Here is a 25,404-nt window from a genome sequence, read left to right as displayed (position 1 = left end):
GGACCATATGGGATATTGGGAATTGAACCCGGGTTGGCTGCGTGCAAGGCAAACACCCTATCTGCTGTGCTATCGCTCCAGCCCCTATTCAACTATTTTTTGATTCCAGTTTGCTCTGTAAAAAAGTATTTCTAATTTGTCATGACCCAATAGCTTTTTTATTAGTTTTTTTTTTTTGAGGGGGAGGCCACACTTGGCAGTGCTCAGGACTTACTCCTGGCTCTGTGCTCAGGGATTTCTCCTAGCAGTTTAAAGGGAATCTATTGGGTGTCGGGGACCAAACGAGGGTGAGTTGCATGCAAGGCAAACACCTTACCCATTGTCCTATTGTACTATTGCTGTGACCCCAAAACAGTTGTTTTGTTTTCTTTTGCTTTTTGGGTCACACCTGGTGATGCTCAGGTGTTACTTCTGGCTCTGCACTCAGGAATCATTCCTGGCGGTGCTCAAGGGACCATATGGGATGCCAGGGACCGAACCCGGGTGAGCCTCATGCAAGGAAAATGCCCTACCTGCTGTACTACCACCCCAGCCCCAAAACAGAATTCTTGACAGACAAGCATAATCTGCCATATTATATATATGTGTGTGTCTGTGTGTATATATATATATATATATATATATATATATATATATATCACGATCACGACAATCACGACCATCCTGTTATTTGTCGATTGCCTCGAGCAGGCCCCAGTAACGTCTCCTTCGTCCTGGCCCTGAGATTTTTTTAAAAGTGCCATATTCAAGGCTCTTTCAGAGTTAGGAGAATGAGACTCATCATTGTTACTGGTATTTGGCATATTGGGTATGCCCGGGGAGTTTGCCAGACTCTGCTGTGTGGGCAGGTTACATTCAGTAGCCAGCCAGTTTGTCCAAAGTAGGAATGAGATAATAAGATGTCGCGCGACCACGCGCTTCCGGGAGCTGGGTTTTATAGTCTCTGGGTCTTGGCCATTGATGGTATTACACGGGGCCAGGGGGCCAGTTGGTGGGTGTGACCCCTGCCTACTGGAATATGGAGGATCTGGGTGGAGGATGCTCAGCTCCGATCCAAGCAGGCTGGAAATATATATATATATATATATATATATATATATATATATATTTATTTATTTTTGGTGGAGGAGTTTGGGCCACATCCGGCAATTCTCCAGGCTTACTTCTGACTCTGCACTCGGAGACACTCCTGGTGGTGCTCAGGGGACCATATAGGGTGCTGGGGATCAAACCAGTCTGGAAAGGGCCAACCTGCTCTAAACTGCTCCAGCCTCCACTCCAGACCCTCCTATAATTCATTTCCATACAGCAATAAAAACATTCTTTTTTTTTTTTTTGAGAAACACCCAGTGGTGCTCAGGGGTTAATCTTGGCTCCACACTCAAGAATTACTGCTGGTGGGGCTGGAGTGATAGCACAGCGGGTAGGGCGTTTGCCTTGCACCAGGCCGACCTGAGTTCAATCCCCGGCATCCCATATGGTCCCCCAAGCACCACCATGAGTAATTCCTGAGTGCAGAGCCAGGAGTAAGCCCTGAACATCACTGGGTGTGATTTAAAAAAAAAAAGAATTATTATTCCTGGAAGTGCAGGGGGGACCATATGGTATGCTGGGGATCAACCCTGGGTCAGACTCATGTAAGGCAATTACCTTACCCACTGTACTATCACTTTGGCCACCATTTTTTTTTTTTTAATAAAGGGTGAGGCAAAGAGACAGTAGAGCAGGTAAGGTTTTGCCTTGCATGTGGCTGACTGGGGTTCAATCCCTGTCATCCCAAATAGACCCCCATGCACCATCTTTTTGTATTTAAATAAAAATAAAATTTTAGGGGCCGGAGCAATAGCACAGCAGGTAGGGCGTTTGCCCTGCACGCGGCCAACCCGGGTTCGAATCCCAGCATCCCATATGATCCCCTGAGCTCCTCCAGGAAGCCAGGAGTAACCCCTGATCATCTTCTGGGTGTGACCCAAAAAGTAAAACAAACAAACAAACAAACAAAAATAAAATTTAATTGGGGGACAAACAAACAACAAAAAATAAAATTTAATTGGGGGGAAGGGCTTTGGGGGTCCCGTACAGCAGTGCTCCAGGGCTATTTCAGGCAGAATTTTCCCAGAGGTGCTTGGTGACCATGCAGTATCAGGGATCACACCTAGCGCCCCACACAAACAAGGCAAGTACTGAGCCACAGTCCTGGTCCGATCTCATTGCCTTCCTCATCTAGCATAACTTGCCCTCGTCCTCACCAAAATATACAACTATTTATTTATTTATAAATAAAGGCCTTTCAGGTGATCAGGGTACCATGTGATGGTGGAGATCAAACTCAGGATCTCATACATGCTAGACATATTCTCTATCAATTGAACAACATCCCCAGGTACCTTATTCACCATATTCTAACCCCACTGGTCATACATCTGTTACTTTAATAAACCAAACTCATTTCTCCTTAGGAGTTCTGCAATAAAATGTTGGATCTGCTAATCTCCGTCTTCTCCAGATTCTTCAACCTTTTTATACCTGCAGACTGACAGGTGTAAAAATTCTACAGACTGACTAACGGCTAAGCAAAATAGTAACAATAATAATAATGAACCCAAATAATGTAGCCACTACCAACCACAACTCAAATTCATTACCTGGCTGACTTGAATTAATTTTTAGTCATCTTGGTTTCAGAAAACTTTTAACTGTTGCCATATTTTTTGCACAATTCAGACAGAGTTAAAGAAGCCAGGTTTGGGACTGAAGTGATATTACAAGTGGGTACGGCACTTGCCTTGCACACGGCCAACCTAGGTTCGATCCCTGGCATCCCTTCTGTTCCCCCTGATGCACCGCTGGGAATGATTCCTGAGTGCAGGGCCAGGAGTTAAGAAATGAGTACAACTGAATGTGTCTCTCCCCAAAACAAAACAAACAAAACTATTTAGGAGGAGTGTCCTTAGAGGGAAGAAAAATGGCTTGAACAAAACCTAAGAGTCCTTTCTGGCAGTGACACCCTCCTCTCCAAAGAACATGCCTCTAACAAAGGCTAGCCCTCATCTTGCTCCAGAAGAGAAGAGGAAACACGTGAGAAGTACTGCCAGGCTCAGAAGCTGGATTCCTGCTTCATGGACGTGAAATACTTAGGCTGCTATAAAATCATCCCTATTGTTAAGTTTTGTGTGCTGGTTGGGAATCATGTACAGCAGTGCTCCAGGGCTATTTCAGGCAGAATTTACTTGCCTTGTTTGTGTGGGGCCCTAGGTGTGATCCCTGATACTGCACGGTCACCAAGCTTTGCTGTCTCCTGCTAGCCCTAAAGGAGGAAAAGAAAGGTTTACAGATGTTGGGGCCAGTGTGATACTACAATGGGTAGGGAGTTTGCATTGCAAGCGGCCAACCTGGATTGGATGCCAAGTCCCAATATGGTGCCCCTGAGCCCAGAGCCAGGAAAAAGTTCTGAGCACCACTGGGTGTGGCCCAAAAACAAAACAAAATAAAACAAAAAGAAGCAACACTAAATGCAGACTGAATCCAGAAGACTGGGAAACTACTGTAACATGCAAATTTGGATTTTTAAAACATAAAGGAAATAAAGGCTGGGCCAGAGAGACACGGTCTCCTGAGGCCCCACCTCCAGGAGTGATGCCTGAACAGAGTCAGGAAAATGTCCTGAGTTCCACCAGGTGTGATCCAAAATAAAAAACCAACCAACCAACCAAACAACAACAACCAAAAAATGGGATGAAAAGATGGCACATAAGATGCTTGCCTTGGGGCTAGAGTGATAGCACAGCCGGTAGGACACTTGCCTTGCACATGGCCAACCTGGGTTCTATTCCCAGCATCCCATATGATCCCCTGAGCACCACCAGGAGTAATTCCTGAGTGCAGAGCCAGGCATAACCCCTGAGCATCGCCGGGTGTGACCCAAAAAGAAAGAAAAAAGACACTTGCCTTGCACACAGCTGATCAGGGTTCTCATCTGATCTCACCCTCCTCTCCAAAGGGTGAGATCCAATATCACATCTGGTCCCCTGAGAACTGCCAGAGGTCATTCCTGAACAAAGAACCAAAAGTAGTACCCTGAACACTACCAGGTACAGCCCCTACCCCCCCCCCAAAAAAAGAGAGAACTAAAAATCTAATATAAAAGCAACAGGGAGCAGAGAGAATAACAGCGAATAAGGCACTTGCTTTGTATATAGCCGACACAGGTTCAATCCCCGCTACCACATATGGTTCCTGGACTGCTGCAAGGAGTGATTCCGTACCACAGAGCCAGGAATAAGCCCTAAGCATCATCAGGTAAGGTTCCAAAAACAAAACCACAACACAAAACAGAACACAAAAGAACTTATTTATATTAGTAGAGAAGATGACTTCTGAGGTCCTCATGAAATGTCCGGTAGATTTCAGATATATGGGCGCCTAGATTCCAGGAGAGAGAAAAAGTTGAGTTAAATATAGAGATTTAGATGATGTATCAGTGTGTGTAGTGAATTACATCACCTGTGAAGAATAAAAAAAGAAGGTGGTGACTAATAACAGAATTCACAGGAACATCAACATGTAGAGACTGGATGAAAGTAATGACCATGAGACTATGAAGAAAACTAAGCAGGAATAGGGGGAAGAGAAAAATCAAATGTACACAGTACCATGGTTTAAAGAAACTAAGAATTGAAAAGGACCATTTGGACTGGAGCCACAGCACAGCGGGTAGGGCATTTGCCTTGCAAGCAGCCGACCCTGGTTTGATTCCCAGCATCCCATATGTTCCCCCTAGCACCGCTAGGAGTAATTCGTAATTCCTGAGTGCAAAGCTAGGAGTAACTCTTGTGTATCTTCAGGTGTGACCCACAAAGCAAAAAAAAAAAAAAAAAAAGTACTGTCTGAGCTGACAATTAGGTCACTAACGGAGGACTCTCAGTGGAGTGGTGGGGACAAAACCAAATAAATAAGCAGTGAGAAAGTGAACAAGTAGGGGGAAGACTAGTTTTATTAATAGCAGAAAAATAAACAGTATCTGGATTTAGGGTGGGCACAGACCACAGACTGAAGAAAGAACGACTGAAGATTCAGATAAATAAGTTATGCAGGGGCTGGAGTGATAATACAGCAGTTAAGGCTGTACTATCATACCAAACTGGATCCAATCCCTAGCACCACGTGGCACCCCAAGCCCTGCTAGGAGTGATTTTTGAGTTCAGAGTCAGGAGTAAACCCTGCATATTGCCAGGTGTGGCCCCAAAACTAACTACCTAAATAAATAGAACAGGTAAATACTGACACAGGGAACTAACCAGAGACCCAAAATTCTCTAGACCCAGGACTCAAACCCTGCTCAAGGTATACAAGGCCACACTTGGTGGTGCTCTGGGAACCTCCAGGGCCATTCCTGGTAGTGTTCCGGGGGCAATGGGATGCCAAGGATGGTTAAATCCAAGTAAGCTGGTTCCCACACAGATACAGTTTTATTCTAGCTGAATAACAGTCCTAACTCAGAAATTTGAGATCTGGTGAAAAGTCAAAAGGTCAGAGAGACAGTACAGGAGGTAAGGGACATACCTTGAGTTCAACTGACCCCAGTTTGATCCCAGACACCACAATGTTCCTGTTCATCGCTGGCGACAGCCTTAGAGCCACAGCACACTGGGTGGTCTGAATAATCTACAGCACTAAAGGGCCCAAACAGCATTGTATCCTTGAAGTGAATCACCAATCCAGTTGACAGAACCAAAATAGTGGAGGGGCCCCAGGCCTCCTTTCCTCTCTTGGAAAAAAAATTTTTTTAATGTATTTGTGAAATGAAAATGCAGAATAGGGGCTAGAGTGATAGCACAGCGGGTAGGGCATTTGCCTAGCATGTGGCTGACATGGGTTCAATTCCCAGCATCCCATATGGTCCCCTGAGCATTGCCAGGAGTGATTCTTGAGTGCAAAGCCAGGAGTAACCCCTGAGTATTGTCAAGTGTGACCTGAAAAGAAAAAAAAATGCAGAACAAAAGTCCAGAAACATCAGGGAATATCTGAAATGGCCTCTCACAGGACAGCAGTATCAGAGCTAAAAGAACGGATGTCAAGTTGAGGGGAAAGGATGTTAATCAATACTGGAGCTGATCCAGCTGACTAAAAAAATCACAAAAATCACAGCATGTTATCTCTGTCTTCCCAAATCTGAAAATTCATACTCATCTGTGAGCTAGATAACAACTTCCAGGATATTAAGGATGACTCCTGCCACACTAATCTACGTGTCCAAGACTCACTCAGTCCACAAAGCAATCCCAAGGAGATAGCTTAGCTAAACTCTAAAGTCCACATCTCCTGGGGCTGAAGCGATAGTACAGCGGGTAGGGCGTTTGCCTTACACGCGGCTGACCCGTGTTCGATCCCCGCTATCCCATATGGTCTCCCCAGCTCTGCCAGGAGTAATTCCTGAGTGCAGAGCCAGGAATAACCCCTGAGCATTGTTGGGAGTGACCCAAAAAGCAAAATAAATAAATAAATAAAGTCCACATATCCCTAATTAATATGATAAATCTCATTAGGGAATAATTTTTCACTGAAATGAAAGACATTTTTGGGTGACACAGCAGCGTCCTTGGAGAGCAGGAAAAAGAGTAGGAAAGGAAAGCCAGTATATTCAGGTTTAACAATAAGCAAACTTGGGGGACTGAAGCAACAGTACATGAGTTGCTGCATGTGGCAGACCCGGGTTTAATCCCCACCATCCCATATGGTCCCCCGAGCATCGCCAGGAGTCATTCCTTAGTGCAGAGCCAGGAGCAACCTCTGAGCACCGCCGGGTGTGATAAAGAAAGTAAAAAAAAAAAAAAAAATCCCCCCCCCAAAAAAACAAACTTGGGGGCCAGAGAGAAAGTATAAGCAGGTAAGGAGCTTGCTTGCACACGGCTGACATGGGTTCAATCCAAGTATCCCATAAGGTTCCCAAACACTGCCAGGGGTAATTCCTGAGTGCAGAGCCCAGAGCACTGCCAGGTATGGCCCCAAAACAAAACAAGGACAACAAAAAGCAAACTTAACAAAAAAAATAAAATGGGACTGGACTGGAGCAACAGTACAGTGGATAGTATTTGCCTTGCATGCTGACAACCCCAGATTTGATCCCCAGCATCTCATATGGTCCTCAAGCCAAACAGGAGTGATCTCTGAGTGAGAGCTGGGAGTATCCCCTGAGGACCCAAAACAAAAACATCAGAATTAATGAAATATTCTCTCTTCCCCTCCCTCTCTCCTTCTCTCTCCCTCTTCCCCCCTCCTCTTGGTGGCGATGGGATTTGGGGTTATACATCCTATAGCCCCTTGTGCTCAGAGCTCACTCCTGGCCCTGGGACACTGGGGATTTGAACTCACGATCAAACACTTGCAAAGTCGATGCTCTAAGGCAATGAATGCACTGTTTCTCCAAACCCTCAATACTTTTCTTTTCTAACTCTTGCTTCTAGTGCTAGATTAAAAAAAACTTTTTTAGGAGGAGGAGGTACACACCCAGCAGTTCTAGGACTCAAACTTGGGCCTCCCGCACACAAAGCATACGCTCTAGTCCTTTAAACCATCTCTATAGCCCACTCAGTAGGTGTTTAAATCAGGTAGTATCAAAAACTTCATAGCCGTTTTGCAAAATGGTTTTAGCTATTTTAGTTCCTTTAACTTTTCATAAACATTTCACAACTAATTTGTCAAATATTTCTATTTTTGGTTTTTAAGGTACACCTGTTGGTGATGGCTTGCTGCGTAGGTATCATGCGATACCAGGAATTAATCCTAGAGCCCAAAGCATGAAAATAATAATAATTAATTAATTTTTTTTAAAAAAAAAGCATGCGCTAATTCCCCAGTCCTCAATTATTTCTGAAACCTTCCTCCTCCAGGGACCACAAGATAGTGCAGTGGGAAAGACTTGCATGCAGCCAAGCCAGATTTGATTGCCAGCAACATGTAAGGTCCCCAAGCATTGTCAGGAGTGACTTCTGAACTCAGAACCAGGAGCACTGAGCATTGCCAGATGTGGCCCAAACACTATCTCCCCTCCCCCCCAAAAAGAATGGAGAGCCAGATAGTATAGAAAAAGGCACTTGCCTTGCATCATGCTGGTCCCAGTTGGACTCCCTAGCACCTCCTACTCCCCCAAGCACTGCCTGGGTCTCTAAGCACAAAGGCAAGAATAGTCTCTAAGTACAAGAAATATAATGAATTGTCACAGCTTTTTCCAATGAATCAAAAGTCATGGCTTTTTCCTTGTAACAACACCGAGATAAACTTTTATATATCTAGGCCAAGGCAGTTTGGAAGAACTCTAATACCAAACCCACTTTGTAAAGGCATGTGGAACTCATTCTCCACCCTGGAAACATCGCAACCTGAGATAAGTACTCTCACCTTTTTCTCCCTGAAGAAGCCCATGTTCTCTCATGAATGATAATCTCTATCTCTTCCCACACATTTCTCTATGTGAATTTCTTTAAATAAAACTATTCTGGGCTGGAGAGATCATATAATGGGTAAGGTGCTTGCACCAATCCCAGACCCTGCCAGGAATGATCTCTGGACTGAGAATCAGGAGTCCTGAGCTCTGAGCACAGCCCAGGACACTGTGGCCCAAACATAAGCAAAACAAGGGGACAAGAGAGAACATTTGCCTTGCAAATGGCCAACACGAGTTTGATCCCTGACACCCCAAATGGTCTCCTTTGTACCACCAGGACTAATTCCTGAGCACACAACCAGGAGTAAGTCCTGAGCACTGCCAGGCATGACACACATGCACAAAAGAATTATTTTACTTCACTAAATAAAAGGAAAAATGGGCTTGATTTTTAAGCCAGCATTCTCCCTTGAACACATATCTCACTTGCTTTTCTCTTGCCAACTTTTCCCACTCTGGAAAAACCCGTGTTCTCTCTTGAACACATAGTTCCTCTTTCCCTTCAAGTCTTTCTAAGTTTTACTCAATAAAAATTATCTTGCTTCATTAAAAAAAAAAAAATTGAAGAAGCCAAAACTAAGGCACTTACCATGCATGTAACTGCAGCCAAGTTCAGCCAAGTTCAAATTCTGGCACCATGAGCACCCCCAGGTGTGAGTCCTGACATGGTGCCAGAAGTGGTCCTTGAACCCCAAAGAGTCTTGCTCCAAAATTTTTTAAAAGAACATCTGGGGTAACCCGGAACCCCCACCACCACCGCTGTGCACTGCTTAAGAGGTTTCCCTCCCTCAAAAGATTGGATAGAAGAATGGTCTTCTAAAGTACAAAGACTGAGAATTGTTGAGAGATCATGCAGTGCCAAAGATTGAATCCCAGGGCTTCTGCGTGCAGAGCATGTATTCTACCCTCTGAGCCATCTCCCCAGGTTCCTACACACCCACAGGGCTTTCTTAATCCCCCAAACATGGGTTAAAGTTAATGCCTCCATTGCACCTGAGGTCCTCCATCATCACTTTTAGTTGTAGGGTGGGTGGGTTAGGGTGACACTCAGCAGTGTTCTGGGGGCTATTCCTGGCTCTGTGTTGAAGAGCAACCCAGGCGTACTGCTCAAGGGACCATATGTAGTGCTGAGAATTCAAACTGTGGCCACTGGGATCCACAAGCACCAGCAGGATCCAAGGCAAGCACTTTAACCCCTATCTCTCCAGCCCAAATATCACTTTTAACATTGAACAATCCATAACTGACTTAGCTTACTTATTTTTCCCACCAGGAGAAAAAAAAAACTCTGAACAGGCAAGAATTAGCTATACTAGCTGCTTTCTTCTTAGCTCCTAGAGTGGGCAATACACACATCTGTGTTTTGAATGACAGCAAGACAAGGAAGATGCTAAAAGAGGATGTCCTACTTTGCAGATATACTGTAAAAGCAATTCTCCAAGAGCAGAAGGCAACAGTAGCTCTTATTATTGTTATTCCGATCCCTGCTTCATCATTGTTGCTGCCTTGGGATGACTTGGGGGCCAGGGTGGGGGGCGGAGGGTCACACAGATGCTGGCTGTGGTGCTTGCGAAGGGTCACACATCAGGTTACAGAACTTGCACTCCTAGCCACAGTGCTCATGAAAGTGTACTGCTTAGGTTGTGCTGCTTAAACATGTGCCTGACATTGTGAGCACCTGCCAGGGATTGAACCTGGGTCAGCCACATGCAAGGCTGTACAATCTCTCTGGCCCTAGGGCAAGTACTCACAGTACTTGTTGTGGTGCTGGCCAGGGCTCACCAAGATGCTTAGATGTATGTTCACCACAGCCCTCTTCCTAGCTGTGTTTCTCACATCATTTTAGTTGCCCAGCTCACCACAGCACAAATCAGAATCCATTTGTGCTATGCACAGACACCAGGCATCGGTGTGGTAGAATACCACTTGTGGGGCTGGGGATGAGTCAGCAGAGATGCCACAATTGTGCTCTATAAATATAAGACACTGGAGATTCAAACTCATGACCACGTGCTGGCGAGGCCCTCTAAGTCACTGTGCTAGTCCTTCGAACCTTCTAGTATCAGGCCTTTTAGGGAGTGTCAGGAATCAAACCTGGGGCTTGGGCATATGAGGTGCATGACCTAACACCTTTATGCACAAACTTCATTTTTCAGTACTAGGAAATTAAACCTAGGGTTTCACACGTTAGGCACGTGTGATTATAAACCATATGCCTTGTCCCAATAACACCTTATATAAAGGAGAAATCTGAGCTGAGGATATAGTTCAGCAGCACAGTACTTGTTGTGGTGCTGGCTGGCCTTGCATGTGGCTGACCCAGGTTCACCTACCTTACATGTGTCACATAGTGGGTTTGAATATGTGAGGTCCTAGGTTCAAATCCCTGAAAAAAAATTGTGACCTCTGGTGAGCACTGTGACCAAGTACCAAATATCAAAGAATGATAATAAGCAGATAAAAAAGAGAAATCTCAGGGTCCGAGGATATGGCTCAGAGTAAAACACATACCTGAAGTGTGAGCAACTGGGTTCAATGCCTGGCAGCCAATAGACAGGTAAATGGATAGATTTAAAGAAAACAGAACAGGGGCTGGAGTGATAGCACAGAGGGTTGGGCGTTTGCCTAACACACGGCCGACCAGGGTTCGATTCCCAGCATCCCATATGGTCCGCTGAGCATTGCCAGGAGTAATTCCTGAGTGCATGAGCCAGGAGTAACTCCTGTGCATCACCGGGTGTGACCCAAAAAAAGAAAAAAATTAAAGAAAACAGCAGACATGGACCTTAGTTCTGTACCATTTCAAACAAACAACTGAAAAGTTACTGAGAACACTGGAAATATGAAAACCGACCAGATGACTGATTTCTATTTGGGGGCCACACCTGGCAGTACTCAGTAGCTACTCCCAGCTCTATGCTTGGGAGTCACTCATGGCAGTGCCAGAGGGACCAAGCGGTGGCAGAGCCTGAACCCAGGCTTCCTGCATGCAAAGGCACGGACTCAGACTCAACCCACTGAGCTACTCTCCAGCACAGGTGAGATTGGTAAGATTAAGTCGGAGCCTCACTTGTGCATGGCAAGTGCACTGGAAATGCTCACAGAGAGTCACGGGGTGGCTCCGTGGCAAAAGCACCCATCCTGCATCATGGAACTGAGTTAAATCTCTAATGCTGCCTGCAAAAATCCAGTGTGATCTCAGCAACTAAAGAACAGTGGGTAGGGAGCTTGCCTTGCATGCAGCTCACCCAGGTTTAATCCCTGGAATCCCAGATGATCCCTCAAGCACGGCCAGAAGTGATTCGAGCACGGAGCCAGGAGTAACCCCTGTGCATTGCTGGATGTGGCGCACAACCAAAAATAATTTAAGAATAAAGTGTCTGGCAATAAGAGAGAGAGAACAAAAGGGCATGCCCTGCCACAGAGGCAGGGGGGGATAGGGGGGATGGGGAGTGGGAGGGATACTGGGATCCATGGTGGTGGGAAATGGGCACTGGTGGAGGGATGGGTATTTGATCATTGTATAATTGAAACCCAAGCACAAAAATTTGTAAGTCTACAACTGTACCTCATGATGTCTCACTAATAAAAATGTAAAAATAAATAAATAAATAAATAAAGTGTCTGGGAACCCAATACGACAACAGTGTGATTTTCACCATACCAAATCCCACTGTGAGTACCACCATGATGAGGTATGCAACCTGTTGTGACATGACTGAAGACTGCAAGCCCCTGCAAGCAAGTGTGCAATCTCGCAACTAAAAATATATGATGGCCACGTATGAAACACTTGCCTTGAATATGTGAGGTCCTAAGTTCAAATCCCTGAAAAAAAAAATTGTGGCCTCTAGTGAGCACTGTGACCAAGTGCCAAATACCAAAGTAAAGCATGTGTGTGGACAAAGCAATTGTACAGCGGGCAGAGCACCTGCATTGCATGCAGCTGAACCAGGTTTGATCCCAAGAATCTCATATGAATCTCACTCAAGCATTGCCAGGAGTGATAACCTAAAACAGAGCCAGGTATTAGTCCTGAGTACAGCCAAGTGTGGCCCCAAAAACAAAACAAAATGAATAATTAAAAAATAGAGGCCAGAGGGATAGTACAATGGATAGGGTGCTTGCCTTCTATGTGGCCAACATGCCTTCAATCCCCAACATCCCATATGGTGCCCCAGTACTGCCAGAAGTGATCCCTGATGTAGCACCAAGACTAAGCCCTGAGGACTGCTGGGTATGACCCCAAAATAAAACAAAAATAGGGGTCAGAGCGCTAGTACAGCTGGCAGAGGACTTGCCTTGCATGTGGCTGACCCAGGTTCGATCCCCTGTACCTCATATGGTTCCCTTAACCCCTCAGGAGTGATCCTTGAGCAGAGAGTCAGAATTAAGCTCTGAGCACCACTGGGTGTGGCCCAAAAACAATTTTTTAAAATTGCCCATGTGTAATTTCCAATAATCACAACAAAAGAGAACACTGGGCATGGGAGGTGGGCCATACCCAGCTGTACTAAAGGCTTATTGCTAGCTTGTGCTCAGGAATCACTTCAGGCACTATGGATTGAGCGAGGACTAGCCAGTGCAAGACCCAGTGCAAGTGCCAGTGCAAGTGCTTTACCCCCTGTACTCTCTCTCGGCCCCCATTTATTTTTAAATGAAGCTAAAAAATAAAATTAGAGGGCAGGGCATTCTGGGATTTGTTTGTCTGAGAGGAGCCGGGGGTGGGGGAATGGGGAAAAAAATAAATTTAAATTAAAATAGGGGCTGTAGTGATAGTACACAGGGTCTGGCACTTGCCTTGTACACAGATGACCCGGGTTCGATCCCTGGCATCCCATATGGTCCCATGAGCATTGCCGAGAGTAATTCCTGAGTGCAGAGTCAGGAGTAAGCCCTGAATATCAGCAGGAGTGGCCAAAAACACAAACAAAAAAGAAACATTTACAGGTCAGGGATGAAGCTCACAGATGGAGGATAGAACAGGCCTTTGATCTCTAGGTTCAATATGCACACCCCGAAAAAAGAAAATGCTTGTAAATTTTTAGTGGGACTATTTTAGTCCTTAGAGCTGTATTTAATATGCATGGCACCGTATGATATTTTATTTCTTTTATTGGGGTGGGTTGTAGGTTTTGTCTGTTTTGGGACCACATCCGGTGATACTCTGCGTTTACTCCAGACTCTGTACTCAGGATTCACTCCTGGCAGTTCTCAGGGAAGCCAGGAATCAAAACCAAGGCCTGCCATGTGCAAGGCAAGGTTCTTACTGGCTGTATTATCTCTCTGGCCCCTATTTTATTTTGGATCACCAGGCAGTGCTCAGGGTTTACTCCTGGCTCTGTGCTGAGAGATCACTGCTACCGGGGCTTGGAGGACCATACACAGTACCACAGATCAAACTCAAGTCAGCAGTATGCAAGCAAGTTGCTTACCTCACTCTAGTCCCAAAATTGTGTGTGTGTGTGTTTTTAATATTGTGGTACAATTCAATCAGCTCATCAATGGCTGAATAAACGGCAATACTCCTACATAAAAAAATAAATTAAAAAAAATATTGTGGTAAAGGGCCGAAGAGATAAAACAGTAGGCAGGGTGTTTGCCTTGCATGCACTGACCTGATTCAATACCCAGCATCCCATTATGGTTCCCTGAGCACCACCGGGAGTGATGCCTGAGCACAGACCAAGGAATAACCCATGAGCATCACCAGTATGCCCTCAAAACAAAAAAAACCTGCCGTGAGGATCAGATATGAACTCAATGAACTGAATGCATGCTCTGAATTTCTGGAGGCCAGGGTTCAGTCCCAAAACGGAAAAAAAAATGTATGGTCTAGAGAGAGCTTAATGAGTTGAGTACATACTCTGCATGCTAGAGGGGGATCATATGGTTCCCAGAGTACTGCCAAGAGTACCCCTTGAGCACCACCAATGTGACCCAAAAACAAAGAAACAAGCCTGAGGGTCTGATATGTGGCTCATGATAAAGTGCATGCGTGCATGACACTCCTCTTTCCATCTCCAGCATCGCAATAAAAAAAATATTGATATGACCTGGTTTAAAACTCTCCCATAACTCCTTGGCACTACAATGGTCCTACACCTAACTTCTTAATCTTACACCTAATTTCCAATCCTTCCTCATACCCCATTATCTACATTATCCACATTAAAACCTGTACCACATGTCTACACCCATACTTGGGGTGACTTTGTGCCCCAGTTCTCTGCACCTAAAACAACACTGTGTCCAATTCTTTTCTATTGAAACAACCAAATTAATTTCTTCTCTTAAGGACCGAATGACTCCCTAGGAAGTCTTCTCCAATCTTCAGAACAGTGCTCCCATAGCACTTAATTTTTCTTAATGACAGCACTTATTGTACTGATTCATAATTATCTATGTGTTGGTCTCCAATTAAAATGTGAATTATGGGGCCAGAATGGTAGTACAGCAGTACAACAGGTAGGGCATTTGCCTTGCATGTGGCTGACCCAAATTCAACCCACACGATCCCACCCATATGGTTCCTCGAACAACGCCAGGAGTATTTCCTGAGCGCAGAGCCAGGAATAACCCCTAAGTATTGCCAGGTGTAATCAAAAAAAAACATTGACAATCATAGTAAAGTAAGTAAAGTAAAGGCCCTCCCATTGATCATCAATTTGCTCGAGCGGGCCCAGTAATGTCTCCATTGGAGACTTTGTTGTTACTGTGTCTGGCATATCGAATACGTCACGGGGGGCTTGCCAGGCTCTGCCGTGCGGGCGAGATACTCTCGGTAGCTTGCCGGGCTCTCCGAGAGGGGCGGAGGAATCGAACTCGGGTCAGCCATGTTGGCTGCGTGCAAGGCAAACGCCCTACCGCTGTACTATAGCTCCAGCCCAAGGTTAGAACAATGTACACTATTTTGTTTGGCGGCCACACCCAGCCGTGGCAAGGCTCAGGGAACCATATGAGGTGCCAGGAATTAAACCCAGGTCAGTTGCATACTGACCCCATAGAATAATTTATAATGCTGTTTAATTTTGTACTACTGGTATATTGGTAAACTTTTATTTATTATTCTGGTGTTTGGGCCACATCTGGTAATGCTCAGGGCTTAGTCTGACCCTATCCTCAGGGATTGTCCCTGGTAGGCTCCAGGAATCATATGGAGTCCCAGGGATTACACCCTTGCATATAGGACAACTACAAGCAAATCAAGTGCCTTAACTGTCATACTATCTCCCCAGCCCTGGTAAATTTGTTTTAAGGGAGTTGGGGCCACACCCAGTTGTGCTTGGGGCTTACTCCTGGCTCTCTGCTCAGGTATCATCCTGGCTTGGTAGAGATCATATCTGGTATCAAGCATGAAAACAGTTGACGACATGTAAGTTTAAGTACTTAAACCCATTGTACCAGCCAGCCAGCCCTAACTATTTTTGTTTTGGGTTTTTTAGGGGGAGGTCTAACCTAACAGAATTCAGGGCTTATTCTTGGCTCTGTGTTCAGGGATTACTACTGGAGGCACTCCAGGGACCATATGTGGTACTGGAGATGGAACCAGGTTGGCTACATGCAAGGCAAACACCTTACCCACTGAACAATCTCGCTAGTCTCTGGGTCTTGAACTTTTTTAACTGTGTTAAATGCAAGTTTTATAAACTGAGAAGTAAGAATTTACTCTCTCATTTATTTGTCTGTTTATATTTGGTTTGGGAGTTATATCTGGAGGTAATGAAGGCTTACTCTTGGCTCTGTGCTCAGGCATTACAACTAATGGTGCTCAGCAGACCATCTCTGGTGCCAGGGATAGGGTCAACTGCATGTAAGGGAAGTGCTTAAGCCCTGTACTATGTCTCTGGTCCAAAGTAAGCTTTTTTTTTTTTCTTTTCTGGAGGGGATGTTCAGGGGTTACTCTTGACTCTACACTCAGGAATCATTCCTGGTGAGCTCAGGGGATCTAATCCAAGTCAGCCATATTCAAGGCAACCACCTTGCCTGCTGTACTTTCTCTCTGGCCCCCAAAGTAAGAATTCTTTCAGAAAAACAGGGCTGAAGAGATAAGTGCAATAGGTAGGATGCTTGCCCTACACACTGTCAACCCAGGTTCGATCCCTAGCTCCACACATAGTTCCCTGAGTCCACCAGAAGTGATCCCTGAGTACTCCTAGGTGTGCCCCAATTAAAAAAGCACTGTAGCACTGTCCTCCCATTGTTCATCAATTTGCTCAAGCGGGACCAGTAACATCTCCATTGTGAGACTTGTTATTACTGTTTTTGGCATATCAAATACGTCATGGGTAGCTTGCCAGGCTTTGCCGTGCAGGCGGGATACTCTTGGTAGCTTGCCGGGCTCTCCGCGAGGGGCAGAGGTATCCAACCCAGGTTGGCTGCGCACAAGGCAAACACCCTACCCGCTGTGCTATCGCTCCAGCCCCGATTAAAAAATAATTTTAAAAATAGGATTATGAGGTCAGAGAGATAAGTCAATGGGCTAAGTGCAAGCTTTGCATGCAGGAAGCACAATTTCAATTGCCAGCACCACAAAGTCCTCCCAGGCCAGGACAATTCCCAACTAATGAGTTAGGAGTAGGTCCTGAGCTCTGCTAGTTGTGGACCTAAAACAAATAAACAACAAAAAATTGAGAGGCCACAGCAATAGTATAGGAGATAGGGTGCATGCCTTGCACAGAGCTTACCTGAAATCCCTGGTATCCCTAAAGACTCCCGAACCCACCAGGAGTGGTTCCTGAGCACAGTCAGATGTGGCTCAAAAAAAAAATAAAAAAGGGAGAGAGATTGGGGTGCAAGAGATGTGACTCAGCAATAGAATGCTTGCCTTCTTGTACGTGAGGTCCCGAGTTCACTCCCAAAGTAATCAAAACTAAATTTATGGGGCTGGAGCGATAGCACAGCAGGTAGAGCATTTGCCTTACACGCAGCCAACATGGCCGACCCAGGTTCGATTCCCAGCATCCCATATGGTCCCCCAAGCACCGCCAGGAGTAATTCTTGAGTGCATGAGCCAGGAGTAACCCCTGAGCATAGCCGGGTGTGACCCAAAAAGAAAAAATAAATAAATAAATTTAAGATTTTTTTTTTCTTTTTGGGTCACACCCAGCGATGCACAAATGCACAGGGGTTACTCCTGGCTCTGCACTCAGGAATCATCCCTGGCAGTGTTCAGGGGACCATATGGGATGCTGGGAATCGAACCTGGTCGACTGCATGCAAGGCAAATGCCTCACCCGCTGTGCTCTAGCCCATTTTTTTTTTTTTATAAAACAGAACAGGGGCTGCAGAGATAATAAAGTAGGTATGTTGCTTGCCTTTCGTGCAGCAAACCTGATTCAATTCGTATGGTTCTCCAGCACAGCTAGGAGTGATCCCTGAGCTCAGAGCCAGGAGTAAGACCTAAGCACAGTTAGGTGTGACCCCCCAAAAAAACCAAAATAAAGTGTGCAAGCCTTAATCACGGCAGTGGTAATTACAACAAAGGATACAAAGGATAGGGGAAAATAAGAATTATAAACCAGAATTATAAGAGTGGGGCTGTATCTCAGTGGTACAGTACATGCTCTGGATGCCTGAGATTCTGTGTTCCATCCCAGAAATACAAACATACATACATACACACATATACTAAAATTGCTTAATTTTTTTGAGGCCAGGGTGACTCAGTACATGCTTTGCGTACATGTGTGTGTGCATGTACCTTTGTAAGTATTTATACATACAAACCAGGATTATGGATGGGGATGTAATTTGGCAGAGTGCATGCAATGACACCCTGAGTTCCATCCCCAATACACACAAAGAAATGTGTTATTCGAATTTTTTCCCCCTTTTTTTTTCTTAGACCACAACTGGTGATGCTCAGGGCTTATTCCTGACCCTGCACAATTACTCCTGTTGGGCTCAGGGGACCTTATGGGGTGCCAGGGATTGAATCCATGTCAGTCGTGTTTAAGTCAAGTGCCCTACCAGATGCACTACCTTTTCTTCTTCCTTTTTTTTGAGTTTTTGGGCCACACCCAGCAGTGCTCACCATCTACATACTCTGAACTCAGGGATCAGGCCCAGCCAGTGTTTAAATACTATGCTGTGTGAGAAATGGAACAGCGTTGGCAGCTGAAAGGCAAGTGTCTTAATGCCTATACCCTTTCTCCAGCCCTCATTCCAATTCTAATTATCAGTGTTTCAGCACAATACCTAACATGTTAGGCATTTAAATACTGAATTTGACTGATGAAAGTAGCAAACCCAACTTTTAATAAGATCACAGAGCCTTGGGCGGAGGGGGCGGGGGGAGAGAGAGAGAGAGAGAAAGAGAGAGAGAGAGAGAGAGAGAGAACAGTAAATTAGGTGATTTCCTTGCAACCCAGCCAACCCGAGTTCAAACTATCAGAGGTCTCTCCTGAGCACAGAGTCAGGAATAGCCCCTGAGGCAGGTGTGGTCCAAAAACAAACCAATAAAAGACCAGGGAGTCCAAAAGACTTTTAAGAGATTTAAACTTAGTTTTGGCCTACAGATCAGAATAAACACTCTACACAAATTTATGGTTAGAAGCTAGAGAGACAGTACAGCAGCTAAATTCCTGGGCCTTGCACATGGCCAACCTAGGTTCAATCCCCAGCACACCATATAGCCCAAAAGCATCACCAGGAAGAATTCCTGAGTACAGAGCCAGAAATAAGTCCTGAGCACAGCCAAGCGTGGGCCAATAACCAAAACAAAAACCAAAAAGTTACGGTTATTTTTAGTTTTCCACATTTTGCACTAACTTCAGGGTCTGTATAAAGAAATCAGTATTTGAGTAAATCTTTGTATAAGTGCTTTAGAGAGTCACACTTTTTTCCTTTTCTTTTTTTGCAGTGTCAGGGATCAACCCTGGAGCCTCACATATTCAAGGCAAGTGATCTACTGCTCAGTCACATTCCCGGCCCAACAAGTTTTAAATTATTTCTTAAGTGACCTATATTCTCCCACGAAACAACGTGATTCAGTTATCAATCCACCAATTTATAATTGAACTATCAAATCTGGTAACTTATTATCTTCCTTGTTGTATTATAAATAAAGAAAATTTAGCATTTTTCCTGATGCATTGTATTCCTTTTCATTCTGAATTACAAAACTCTAAAAGGATATAATCAAGAGTCGAGAGGCAAAGACAGAAATAGATATTAAACTCGCCTCTGCTGAGAAAATATTCACCTCACCAAGAATACACTGACTTTGCACTTATCTCCCCCTCTGGTCAGCTGTAAGGCTTCAGCTCTTCCCTGGCCACACTGCTTCTCACATCTACTCTCGCTTCCTAATTTATATATGAGAATCATCTTTTTTTAAAGTTGCTACATTTTAGGAGTTCAAAATCCAAGAATCAGGTTCATATCTACCCTGAAAATGTTCCAAGCTTCCTGTCCTGCTCTGCTACATATACAATGTTCCTCTGCCAAAGTCTTAGCTCATTTCCTCCTGCCTGCCCTGATATGATGGTACACAGCAATAATGCCCTATCCTTTCCCGTTTCAGACTTTACTGCCTGCCTGGAATGTCCTATCCTCCCTGCCCATTGGCAAGGGCCCAGTAGGCAAGGCACCAGGCAGGAGGCCTTTACTGACAATACCTGGGCCCAGTCTATGAGGTCTCAGAACAAGCTGTACCTCCCTTTAGAAGAGTACTTCAACAATTCTAAAACACACTACTTGAGACCTTTGTCTCACACACACATATTGAGCAGCACTAGGGGATGGAGGGTGTTGGTCACAACTGGTTGTGCTCAGAGGTTACCCCCACCTCTGTGCTTGGGGTACCATGTGATGCCAGAACTGGAGGTCGCCACATGCTAGACATGTGCCTGAACTCCTGTACTATCTGGCTCCCATCCTAGCAGCATTCAAGTGGTATGTAACTGTGAGGCTTAGAATAACTGCTATCATAGATGTGATGAAACAAGATACTATATTCTACTTTAATTTGTATACCTGAATTTCCCCCAGTAGGCTATGGTCTCCCAGAAGACAGAGGCTCTGACATAATCATCTCTGACATAAATTTGGGCACAAAAAAAAGGTACACATTTGACAAACACCACTAATAATTAGCTTTTAGTTGTGGGACCAGAAGGATGGTACAACACTTGCATTGCACACATAGCAACCCAGGTTTGATGCCCGGAATCCCATATGGTAGGTACTTTGAGGCCCACCAGAAATGATCCCTGAGCGCAAAACCAGGAATAAGACCTAAGCACAGCCAGATGTGCGGAAAATAAAAAAAAAAAAAAAAGAATGAAAGGGCACTGGGTTGGGGGAGTCCCATACTCAACAATGCTGAGAGGTGGTGAGTGACACCCACTGGTGCTTGGGGATCATGAAGTGCTAGAGATCAACCCGGGGCTCCTACAGGCCAAGTACGTGCCTCATTCAGCTACACTGCCAGCTCTTCATAGGGTCTTAAGAAACAAAGGTCAGAGATACAATCGAACAGGCTACAACCATGCTTTACATGTAGGTGCCCCAGATACCTACACTACATGGTCCCCTAGCTGCCAGGGCTCCCAAGAGCAGCCCCCAGGCACCACCAGGTGCCAACCAAAAACAAAAACATTTTCCCTGAGGCGTGAAATGCTTTTTTAAGAAAATTTGTTCATTTTGTCAGAATAAAAATTAGCCAGAAAACTCAGAAAACTTTACTGCCTTTCTTTTAGCCTTGTTAAGTCAGAGATCTGCCAGAAATACTTAGATCTACTTTTCTTTTTTTTTTTCTTGGTTTTTGATCCACACCTGGCAGGGTTCAGGGCTGACTCCTCCCTCCACGCTCAGGGATCATGCCAGGATGGACTCAAGGGACTGTATGTGGTGTCAGAAATCGAATCCGGGTTGGATGCATGCGAAGTAAGCAAGTGCCTTACACTCTGCACACGCTCTCTCCAGACTCCTTACACTCACTTTAGATCACTGCTCCCACAATAGGCAATCAAGGAAGACACTGACCATCCTTTCCCGGCCCCAGAGGAAGCCTTCTCATTTGGTAAGAGTTATTTTCCTACATTGAAAAGTAACCGCAGGTGGCCACTGAAATAGATAGCTCAACCCAGGAGGCCACTGTTCAATCCCCAGCACTGTAAGAGCACAGCTGAGAGTTGCCCCCCTCTCCTCCAATAGCTGGGTGTGGCAAAAATCAAACAAAAAAACAAAGGTTGGGGAGAGAGTTCAGAGGTTAGGGCACCAGCACCCAATCTCCAGTACCAGTAGGTCCCTCCAAGCATTACCAAGTGTAATCTGGTTGTCAAGCAGCCCCCCATTCTCAGGCCCTAGCACTGAAGCACTGGTTAGGTGGCTGGGAGTAGCACCTGTGCCCCTGAGCACAGCTTCACAGCCTCCTTCCCACCCCCACGTCGGCACATGCACACTCGCACACACACATACACACACACACAACACACACTCATACACACACACACACAACACACACTCATACACACACACACACACACACAAGTAACCACAAGGACAGGGAAATAGCTCAATGGGCTACAGCATATGGATTCTATGCAGGAACCCCCAGTTCAATTCCAGGTACAGCGTGGTCCCTGAAAAATGCCATGAGTGACCCCAGAACACTAAATGAGTGGCTCAAGAGTATCACCAGTTGTGGAACAAAAGCAAACAGAAAAAAGAAGCCACAAACAAGGGTCGAGAATATGACTCAATTGGCAGAGAACATGCCTCGCATGCATGAAGCCCAGGTTAGGCACCAGGCACTACCAGAAGCCCTGACCCCTTGAGCACCCAAGGATATGGCCTCCACAACTAAAAAAACAAAAAGTAACCACAAATAGGAAAGAGCATAGAAGCAGAGAAGGACAGGAAATTCTCATCACAACTGAACAAACCTCTATTGGAATTTTTACATAACATGAGTGACATTTAAGGACTTATTTGGACTGATGGAAATTTCCAATAGAGGGGAAAATGCATTACCAAAATTTTTAAAAGGCCCAATTACTTAAATTGAGGTGATTATTAAAATGAGATGGCTAAATCAGCTTTGCCCATGAAATTTTCTTTTTCTTTTTCTGCGCCACCAGGGATCAAATCCATTTTGACAAAATGAAAAACATTTTGTATTTCTATTACATCTCCCAAGCAGCAATCAAAAACAGGAAAGGAAAAAATGTATTCTGTAAATGAACTATGACTGTGTCAACAGAAAGTAATGCTTTCATATTCCTTTGTAAAATTAGACTTTTTTGGAGCTTGCATTTGGGTCACACCTAGCAGTGCTCAGGACTTACTCCTGGCTCTACACTCAGGGACGGGGACCATATGGGATGCCCAGGACTGAACTCAGGTTGGCCGCATAGGAGACAAGTGCCCTACCCATGTACTATAGCTCCAGTCCTAAAAACTAGCCCATATTAAGAGAACAAATGTGGGAAACTTTTGTATCCAAAGATGATCAGTAAATACCACACATTTCTTTCAGGGGGGAAAAAAATCCTGTAAAAAAGAATTAGCTTTATGGATTGAAAGTATCAAGGAACTAGTGTACAACAGTGAAAATAATGTAGCACAGTGCATTTCTAGGAACAAGAAGTTAAACTCGTCTACAAGACAGAAACGGAAGACAACCAGGCTTATTCCTAGAAAAAAATTCCCACAAAAATAATTCATTCTCCTTATCTGTGAATCTTCAAGGATCTACAACAGCCACTCCCTACCTTTGCTTGGATGAAAGACAAAATCACTCACTGATCTCGAAAAGGCCTCACCATTTCAAGCACACAATCCTCCAAGCTGCCAAAGCTGAAGCATCTGTCTCTGTGCTTTTAAGAGGAGGTCTCCCACCCCACCCCACCTTCAAAAGCTGTGGCTATAAAGTCATTTTCTCTCTTGGAAAGCACACAGTTTACTCTGTCCCCGCTTTGTCTACCTAAACAAGAGCAACAACAAAGCCTCAGGAGTGCCGCTTCAGCCTGTCAGAAAAGGACCTCTTGGGGTCTTGCAGAGCTGCCTTTCTCTGAGAAGCCCTCCACTGTGGAGGCTCCACCAGCGGGGTGACAAAGTGGAGCTGAAGAGCTGCTATATGCTTATCTGACCTCCAAAACAGACATGGGGGACGAGGGGCAACTGGAGACTTTGCAAGCGAAGGAACTTTCCACATTTTAAAGAAGAAGAAATTGTACCCTGAGCAAAGAAAGCTCAGCTGCCAGGGTTCGATCCCCAGCACCACCTGGTCCCCCACACACTGCCAGGAGCAAACACCAGAGCACGGAACCAGGACAGATCCTAAGCACCGCATGATGTGACCCCAAAGCATCAAAGAACCCCCCAGAAAAGACAAATTGTATTTGTTCCTCCATCCCTGGGCAGCTCTCCCAGCCCGAGCTTTCAAACAAGCTTTCTCGGGTGGTAATAAAGCACATTAGTACAGATGGGATTAAAAGAGAAGCCGGATGAGTTCTGTCCAGAAAGCATTTAGCCCTCTGGCCCTCCATTCGCGAGTTCCTTCTCCCGGGGAAGGAGCTACACACCATTTGTACAAATGCCTGAGAGGAGGAGATTTTCCCGATGGTTAATTTTGCCCCATCGCAGAACAAACCGGTTCTTTTTGCCCCTGGTCTGATCTGCTCTGCCTCTTAAGATTTTAGAAATAATACGCTTCGCCCTGACAAAGACATCAGTCATCCCCATAAATCACGGTCAGGTCTGAAATCAAGATCACTGCTGGGGGATAGAGTAACGTCGGCAGAGGGACTGGACACGTACGATTTTCATCCGCGATCCGGATCCCAGACAGCGTGCGTGCAGCAGCAGCCCCTGGCAGCACTGAATCCCCCAGCGGCGCCGAAAGGTGAAGTGGGACCTGCTCAAGGTTATCTATTGGCTTCGTCAATCACGGGCCACTTGGGGACCCTGGGAACCCGCCTGACGCTCAGCCCCGGTCGGCTCTCAGCAGGGTTTCCCGACTCCCATCCTCTGGCCAGGACCGCCCATCGCTCGGGGGAAGCTGTCCTGCCCGGCACAGAGGTGGCCGCTGGGCTCCAGAGCGGCTTTCGTCCCCCACCCCGCGACCATCCGCTGAACCGAGCGGAAAGAGAGAGAAGATCGAAAGCTCCAGAGCCTGGGGGGGAAGGGACGATGACAAACGGGGAGCGCGGGACACTGCCCCTGCCGTGGGCGCCTGGGCTCCGCAGCGCGCACCCCTTCTCTCCGCCGAGCCGTCCGGCCCGCGGGCCGGCGACCTGACCACCCGCGCCCCCAATTCGCCCACCATCGACCTCAAACTGTCCCTCCCCCACGCCCCTTCGACTCCGACCGGCAGAGCCCACCCCCCGAACCTCAGTGCCCTTCCACCAGCAGGCCCTTTCCCCGCGACCGCCCCTCCCCTCCCACCGCCACTCACTGTCGGTGACTGGGCCCGGCCCTCATGGCTGCTCCGTTGTCGCCCGCCGCCGCCACCGCTGCTCCACGCCCCGGCCCCTCGGTCGCCGCCGCCGCCGTCGGGACTCGCCGGGAGCCACTCCTGCGCCTGCGCAGCTCGGAGTGCCGGGGCCCTCTCGGGCCGCCTGCGCCTGCGCAGCCCGCGCCGGGGGCGTCTGCCTCAGTGCCTGATGCGCTGGACCCCTGGGTCTCAGGTGGACATGGCCGCTGGCCTAGAGGACTCGTTAGGCTCAGAGGTTTAGAAGTCAAGCCCCGCACGGCTTATGAAACGGTGGGACCGTGGTGCTCATGAGGAGCCATAGACTTGATGGCACTTTTCATAATTCTGGATCGCACTTGCACATAAAGGTCTGAATTCAGGTGACCTGAAGGACCATCCATAATAAAAATGAATTTCCTAAAAGAGGACGATCACGTGCAAGGAAGATGGCTCAGAAGGCTGGAGTGCATTCTTTGTATGCGGGAACCCCTACTCAGATTCCAACACTGCATGGTCCCTGAGCCTGCAGGGAGCCACC

The 25,404-nt window shown here is 46.1% G+C and overlaps 1 protein-coding gene across 2 annotated transcripts in view; it reads right to left on the bottom strand.

Moving 5' to 3' along the window:
- FAM222B (family with sequence similarity 222 member B) overlaps positions 1–24,981 on the bottom strand; it is a 79,904-nt gene extending 54,923 nt beyond the window's left edge. Inside the window, exon 1 of one of the 2 annotated variants that reach the window (XM_056127737.1) lies at positions 24,849–24,981. The gene's annotated coding sequence lies outside the window, so the exon portion shown is untranslated. The remainder of the gene's footprint in view (positions 1–24,848) is intronic. The other variant, XM_056127739.1, reaches the window with a different exon arrangement.
- Between the last annotated feature and the right edge of the window lie 423 nt (positions 24,982–25,404).

Source organism: Sorex fumeus, unplaced genomic scaffold (genome assembly GCF_029834395.1).
Source record: "Sorex fumeus unplaced genomic scaffold, SorFum_2.1 ptg000063l, whole genome shotgun sequence".
NCBI classification, from domain to species: domain Eukaryota; kingdom Metazoa; phylum Chordata; class Mammalia; order Eulipotyphla; family Soricidae; genus Sorex; species Sorex fumeus.
This window is presented reverse-complemented; position numbering and strand designations above follow the sequence as displayed.